Source organism: Diadema antillarum, unplaced genomic scaffold (genome assembly GCF_040938485.1).
Source record: "Diadema antillarum isolate AM-2024a unplaced genomic scaffold, OU_Dant_1.0 seq00000166_RagTag, whole genome shotgun sequence".
Classification (NCBI taxonomy): Eukaryota; Metazoa; Echinodermata; class Echinoidea; order Diadematoida; family Diadematidae; genus Diadema; species Diadema antillarum.
In genome coordinates, this window is record NW_027271236.1 from 596,236 (window position 1) to 603,622 (window position 7,387).

Below are 7,387 nucleotides of genomic sequence, written 5' to 3' on the forward strand. Positions count from 1 at the left end.
AAAGCACTCGAACTCTCTACACAGTCTATTGACAACTACTTTAAAGCTGCAACCGCCGATTTCGAACAAATGATCAAGAGAGCGGTCGACTCGCTCATTGAACGCATACAGAATGTGGAAAAGGCTTCGAATATCAGAGTGCTAGAGCCGACGAACTTGAAAAAGAGGAACAAACATCTTCCATTCTCCTGACGTGGATGCCAATAATTGCCAGCAGCTGCGCCTGGTGCGCCCCCCTTAATTTCCTAAGCGACAAAATATAGCTATATACAAATGGCAGTTTTTGGTCACATATATTGCAGTGACTTAGATGAGTTTGAAATATCATTTACATACACTAGAAATAATAGCGGTCCCCATGGATCCTTGTGGGACTCCACATTGTATAGGTAATACTTCAGAGTTAACAGATTCATAGTACACATATTGCTTTCTATTTAACAAAAAAAAATTAATGATCTTTAAACCATTCAAGTGGAATGCCACGAACACCATAGGACTGCAATTTACGTATGAGGATAGTGTGGTCAAGAGTGTGGAACGCCTTGCTTAGGTCCATGAAAACACCGATGACATATTTTTGTTTAGCTAAGGCAGTCGACACTCTATCGTATAATTGGGCTAGTGCCATATCTGTTGAATTAAATTTCCTGAAACCAGGGAGGTCACTTCCCTGCTGAAACCAAACTGGTCTTGGTTAACCAGTTGAGGACGAGTCCCGAGTATACTCGGGCAGGTGTCTATGGGAAATCAGTCCGTCCTCAACGGGTTGAATATATCATATTGTGTCAAAAAATCACACAATCTGTTATATACAAGCCTTTCTATTACCTTAGAAATACTAGGAAGAATAGAAATAGGACGGTAATTTGATACAAGAGAAGAGTCATCTTTTTTATATATTGGAATAACTTAAGCAATTTTACATGCATTCGCAAATATACCAGTTGAGAGTGACAAATTACAAATGTACACTAAGGGTGTCAGTATACTACCAATAATCTGTTTTTAAAAAATACGTGCTCATTTCATCATGACCAGTTGCATAACTTGATTTTAATGAGTGAACAATGTAGGCCCTACTTTATATAATGCCCTTGTGTCGTATTGCCGTGTATTGCGTATGTTGCTTGAATGTGTAAAATGTTTGTGTGTGCGCATGTGTATATTTGCGTATGTGTGTGCGCGTGTTTGTGTGTGTTTGAATGAGTGTGCTGTAGCAATGGGCTTGCTGTATTTGAGTCTTATATGTATTGTATTATCCTTTTCTTACATTGGCTGTTCATTAGTAGTGTATAACGATACTCAAAACCTTGGTAATATTTGAAGAGTTTGTTCGCAAAAACCGATAAGTCCATTTTTGAAGATTTTGAAGTACGGTCTCTGTCATAAAGTACAAAATAATACCTTTTAAATGATTTATTGGTCACTACATATAAAGGTACATTTTTGAAGTTATGGTCAAACGAAGCAAATATTTTCTTATTATTCTCTTTATTTTTCTTGACCTTTAAAGGACAAGCTCACCTTCATGTACATGTGGATTGAGTGAATGCACCAATAATAGTAGAACACATCAGTGAGAGTTTGAGGAAAATCCGACAATCCGTTCAAAAATCATGAATTGTATCAAGTATCTGCGCAATTACTGCTGGATGAGAAGACTACTACAGTGTGTGATGTCACATGCGTACAACGATACAATGAAAATAAAAAGAGAATTTCACAAAATTTTACTTTTTGAATAAAGTGCACATTTCTTGGACTTGCTACTGATGTATGTTAAAGATAATATTATTCCCCTTGCCTTCTGAAAGAGAGAAGTCGAGTGTTCTTTTGTTATGCGAGAAAAGTCAACAAGGTGAATTTTTTTTATACTTTCTTTACACCGTTATACTCATGTGACATCACAAGCTATAGTAGTCTTCTCATCCAGCCATGACCGAGCAGAAATTTTAAAAATTCATAACTTTTGAACGGATTGTCGGATTTATCTCAAACTCTCACTGATGTGTTCTACTGATATTGCTGCATTCACTCAACCCACATGTCTATGAAGGTGAACTTGTCCTTTAATCGCAAATATCTCCATTTGGCAAATATGGACTTATCGGTTTTTGCGATCAAACTCTTCATTTTTTAAAAGAATTATGTATTTGTATCTCAGTCCGGCAGTCCTTTTGATCTAAATCATGCAGAAAAGTGCTTTATTTTCTGGTCTCTTGATTTTGTTTATATTACAGTAATCTCCTTTGCAAAAAAAACTGCATTGTCCACACACGACTTCCATGTAAAACAGCTTTTAAATGATCTTTTTTATCCTGTATGGATATGTTCAAACAAATAAATGAATTAATGGTTGGAGGCAAATAGTGCAAAAACGTCTTTATTAAGGCTAGAAGGCAAGAAGGTGACTTGAACAAACTCGCCAAGATGTGGAGCTACAACACATTACAGGGTGTTGGGAGGTGAAAGAAAAAATATTCTCCAATCATGGCGAGAGTAAAGCGTGTTTTTTTTTTTCATGAGTTTCAGCGCCGGGTGGATGACAACACGGGGAATGAAAATCATGATTTTTATTCAAGCAGTTATTTTTTCTTCACTTATAATGAAAGGATTAAACGAGCAAGTACTTACCTTGTGAAGTTTGATCCTCATTTTATGAGGTACGTGGAGTGGAGAAATAAAGTGAGAAACCCGTTCAGTTCGCACGCGCCAGACTTCAAAGTGAGGACAGAGTTTACATTACATAGCTAATGCGCCTTGCTAAGGATTGTGTGAATACAAGAATCCAAGACCAGTGGAATCATCATAAGATTTTTCAGTGTTTTATGGGTAGGGAGTGGTGGGCACTTTATTTCTCCACTCCACGTACCTCATAAAATGAGGATCAAACTTCACAAGGTAAGTACTTGCTCGTTTAATCCTTTCATTTTATTTCACTGCGTGTCCTTACAAAACAAAGTGAGACTTCAAAGAAACTCTGGCCTCAACAATCCAATCAGTATTTATATTGGACTAAAAGAAGCAATTCATACCTGCAAGGAGGACACCTTTAATCTTGGAGAAGTTTTGCAGCAAATTCGGATGGATTCGACGGGATGATTGGTTTGTCATAGAAGTTACGGAATGTGCTCTCAGTGCTCCATCCTGCTTGCTGCATAATTGTTGTGACTGGGACATCAGCTGCTTTTGCTTTCGACACAGATGCCGCTCGAGTAGAGTGGGGCTTAAAAGCAGATATATCAATCCCCGAGTCCCGCATGACATGCTTGATCCATCTCCCGATGGTATCTCTGCTCACTCTCTTGTGAGGTTTTTTGTGGCTGATAAACACGTATTGTTCCGTACCACGTAGTGACTCTGTTTGAGCCAAATAAGCTTTCATATGTACATATATACAAATACGAGGGTCTGTGGGGTACGCATTCAGCTTCACTACGCATCCTACCCTTCCTGGCTTACTTTGCTTAACCAGTTCAGTAACATGAAAAGTAATAGAATTTTTCAGTCATATCCATCGTACGAGTGTTGAGTAAGTGTAAAGTCTGCTGACGTTGCGCTGTGACTAATGCTGCCAGCATGCAGGTCTTGAAAGTTAATTCCTTCAAAGAAAGCGTAGCTATTGGTGAAAAACTACGTAAGTATTCAAGCACTGACTGAACATCCCATGTTGCTCTGTATCGTGGAACTGGAGGCTTTAGGTTAAAAACACCGCGCATGAACCTTGTTATGAGCGGGTGAGTACTGACCGTATGATGACCATCAAGCAAAACAAAAGTTGCCAATGCAGATCGCGCTGTATTCATTGCACTGTATCCAAGATTCTGGAAAAGCTTGGTGAGGAAATCTAGGACACAATGGGCAGAGGTCTGCAACGGATCACAGTGTCTCTCACTACAAAAGTCCATCCATCGCTTGAGGTAGGTGCTATATTGGTGTCTGGTTGATGGTCGCCATGCAGCAAGGATGATGTCAGATGTTGCTGTTGAAACTCCCGAGTTCTGGAGGGTTTGCCTGATAACCTGCAAGCCAAGAGGTGAAGGCGTTTGTAAAGTGGATGGTGCTCAGTTGAGTTTGGTTGTGTGATTAGTGATTTTGATGTGGGGAGGATAACAGGGTTATCTACCAATAAATCAAGCAATCTAGGAAACCAGACTTGTGTTGGCCATTTCGGTACAATCATGATACCCTCTGCCTCTTCCTTGTCAATTTTTTGCAGGCATCTGCCAATAAGGCAGAAAGGAGGGAATGCATAGAAAAAGGTGTCAGTCCATGGAATGGAAAAAGCATCTATGGCTGCTGCCCCTGGATCTGGCAGCCAGGATACATAGTGGTCAGTTTGCGCATTGAGGCGAGTGGCAAACAGGTCAATGTCTGGTTTCCCATAAAGCATGCAGAGCTGCTGGAACACATTCGTATTTAGCATCCATTCTAGCTGGTCATTGAATTTTCTTGACTTTGAGTCAGCTATGACATTTAACACTCCTGGTATGTGTGTTGCGGAAACATGAATATTCCTAGTTCTACACCACTGCCACATGGACTTTGCGAGGTTATTGCACTTTTCTGACCCTGTTCCTCCCATGTTGTTAATATATGCGACAGCTGTTGTGTTATCAAGTCGCATTGCAACATGTACACTTCTCTCCTTCTGACAAAAGGATCGTAGAGCGAGGAAAGCAGCTCGCAATTCAAGGTAGTTGATTTCATTGAATTCTGCATGTTTCATCTCTTCCTTATTCCATCTGCCACCAATGTGGGTGGAACCATCAGAAGCACCCCAACCTAGCCCCGATGCGTCACTAGTAATGTGTACTGTGGGGGTAGCCTTGTCTATGTCTCTATATTCAGTAGCAACATTATCTACCCACCAATGGAGCTCATCATGTGCTTGCTGTGGCAAGAACATTTCTCTGTCATAGTGCCCTTTATTTGCTTTCAAGGCTTGAGTTTTGGCTTTTTCAAGTTCACGGTAGTGTAGAGGCCCATACTGTACCCCAGGGAAAGTCGCCACCAATTTACCTATGACTGAAGCTACTGTTCGAATTGTTGGGGCAGATTGACTCAGCAGGTCACGACACAGGTCTTGTATTTCTACCACCTTATCCCCAGCTAGTCTGACTTGCATTGTGTTTGAGTTCACTGTGAACCCCAGAAATTTAATGTGCTGCACTGGTTCAAAAACTGACTTTTCAGGATGTATTATGAATCCTAGCTGGGAAAGCAGTTCAGCAGTTTCTTTAACTGCTTTTGATGCACCTTGTTTTGACTTTGACAGCAGAAGTGTATCATCGATGTATGCCACAACGATATGGCCTCTACTTCTCATTTCGGCTAGGGGAGGTTTCAGTAATTTGGTAAACACCCGTGGCCCCGAGCTAAGCCCATTTGGCAATGCCTTGAACTGCCACATATTTCCTTTCCAAAGAAATTTTAGGTATTTTCTGTGATCAATGGCAATGGGTACAGAGTAGTATGCGTCTCGGAGGTCGATCGAAGCCATATAGCAGCCTTTGGTTACATGTTGCAGTGCAGTATCGAGCGTATCCATTTTGAAATGATGGTATGCGATGTGATTATTCAACTTTGACAAATCAAGAATCATTCGATAACCACCATCTTTCTTCTGCCTGGTAAATATGTTGGAAACATAATCTGTCTGTTGGGGGGAGGTCCTTTCAATGACCCCTTTGTCATGTAACCGGTCAATTTCAGAATCTACAGCCGCAATCTCTGCGGGAGATAGTTTGTACGGTCTGGGAATAAAACTCTGGCTTGGTGGAGTATTCATGTCAAATTCCAATTGGTATCCTAGTACCGTTTGAAGTATGTTTGGGTCCGATGTTAGTTTACGCCAGGCTGCTATATGGTTTTGTATTCGACCCCCGATGCATGCACTCTCAAATGTCACGTCAAACTCAGTAACCACTGGTTTGGTACTTACTGTGGAAATGTGTTGCTGCGTCGTGTGTGAAGACGAAGGTGGAGAAATGTTGGCTACTGCTGGTTCAACTGGGCCTGCGGTGGTCGTGAGTGAGTGGCTGCAGGTCGACTCCTTCTCGGGGGCGGTCGGTGATGTCCCCGATGCCCTAAAAAAGGCTGTTGTGTTTGTGTACGCCTGGTCCAGCCGGCCTCTTGATATCGGTTTGGTCGCGAACTAGTTGTTGGTCGCATGGAAGATCCCGAGATAGGCACTCGGTACGGGTGGAAGCCCGTTCGCCCCCGCCATGTCTGTGCTCTGTGCTGGTTTCTCTCGTGTCTTTTCATCACACCCATTGTCTTTTGCTGCTCATCTAATTCCCGAACTGTCTTGTGAAGCTCATCTCCGAAGAGGAAGGCAGTCGTCTTGTTGTTCGGTTTGCACAGATGAGTGTAGCGTGAATTTAAATCCGGCTTGATTAAATCCTTTCGCAGCTGGTTTAGTTCAAAACTCGCGTTGGAGAATAACGCGATTGCGTCTTGCTGCGTTTCTGTGAGGAAAAGTGACGGATCTGTTGCTTTCATGAGTGCTGCTAATCCCTTCACAAGCGGGCGTTGGCATCTTTGTAACTTCATATCTAGCGCCCGAACAGGCGAGGAAAGGTTATCCCATATTATCGGGTTCACTTTAGGGACTGTCAGTGACTTGCAGTTAGTTGGAGTTGGGTATTTACCGCATGTTTCTGATAGGTATTTGTCCTCCAATGAGGTAGTCATGAGGTAGTTCACACTCGAGGCGTGCTCTTCCGATAATGGCTCTCCCTCCTCCGAGGGAAGCGCGAAACGTGAAGCAAAACCAATGCAGGCAGACGTTCCCTCGCGTCGGTCTACCTCGTTATCCGTGCCCCTAGACGTAGAGCTTGTCTCAGCATGTCCAGTGGTCATGCCGGAATGTTTAGCCGTAGATGTTGTCCCCACGAGTTTTGGGTCCGCGGCTTCCCCGATAGTCTGTGTGTACGACGCACTGTCATGGCGGTCGCCGTAATAATCGAGATACTCACTGTAGGTTGACTGGTCGTCGTCACCAGTTATGCTCTCTTTGTCGATTTTATTGTGCCTCTGGCACAACGATTCGAGCATGTGCTTTATGTCTTCTGTTTCTTTTTTCGACTGCGTGACCCACTCTTCCAAATTCTTCAGCCGTTTTGACGTGTCGGTTACTACAGTCTGCGGCTTTTTCTTGCCTGCACCCTTCTTGCCCGCCACTGCGGGGTTTGTTCTCGCAGACGAGCCCGCGGGGCTCGTCGTGGCTGTTACAGTGGTAGGTGGGCACTCCAGCGCCCCCGAAAAAGTCCCTTTCGACGACTTGCTAGTCGTGCTAATATTCGACTTGGTATTACTTTTTACCTTACTACCACCAGTAGTAACGTTTAGTGAATCATCGCCAGGGCCCGAGGGCCCTGCG

General features: G+C 42.8%; 1 pseudogene; it reads right to left on the bottom strand.

Moving 5' to 3' along the window:
• Positions 1–3,055: 3,055 nt before the first annotated feature.
• LOC139728151 (uncharacterized) lies at positions 3,056–5,131 on the bottom strand (annotated as a pseudogene).
• Positions 5,132–7,387: the final 2,256 nt, after the last annotated feature.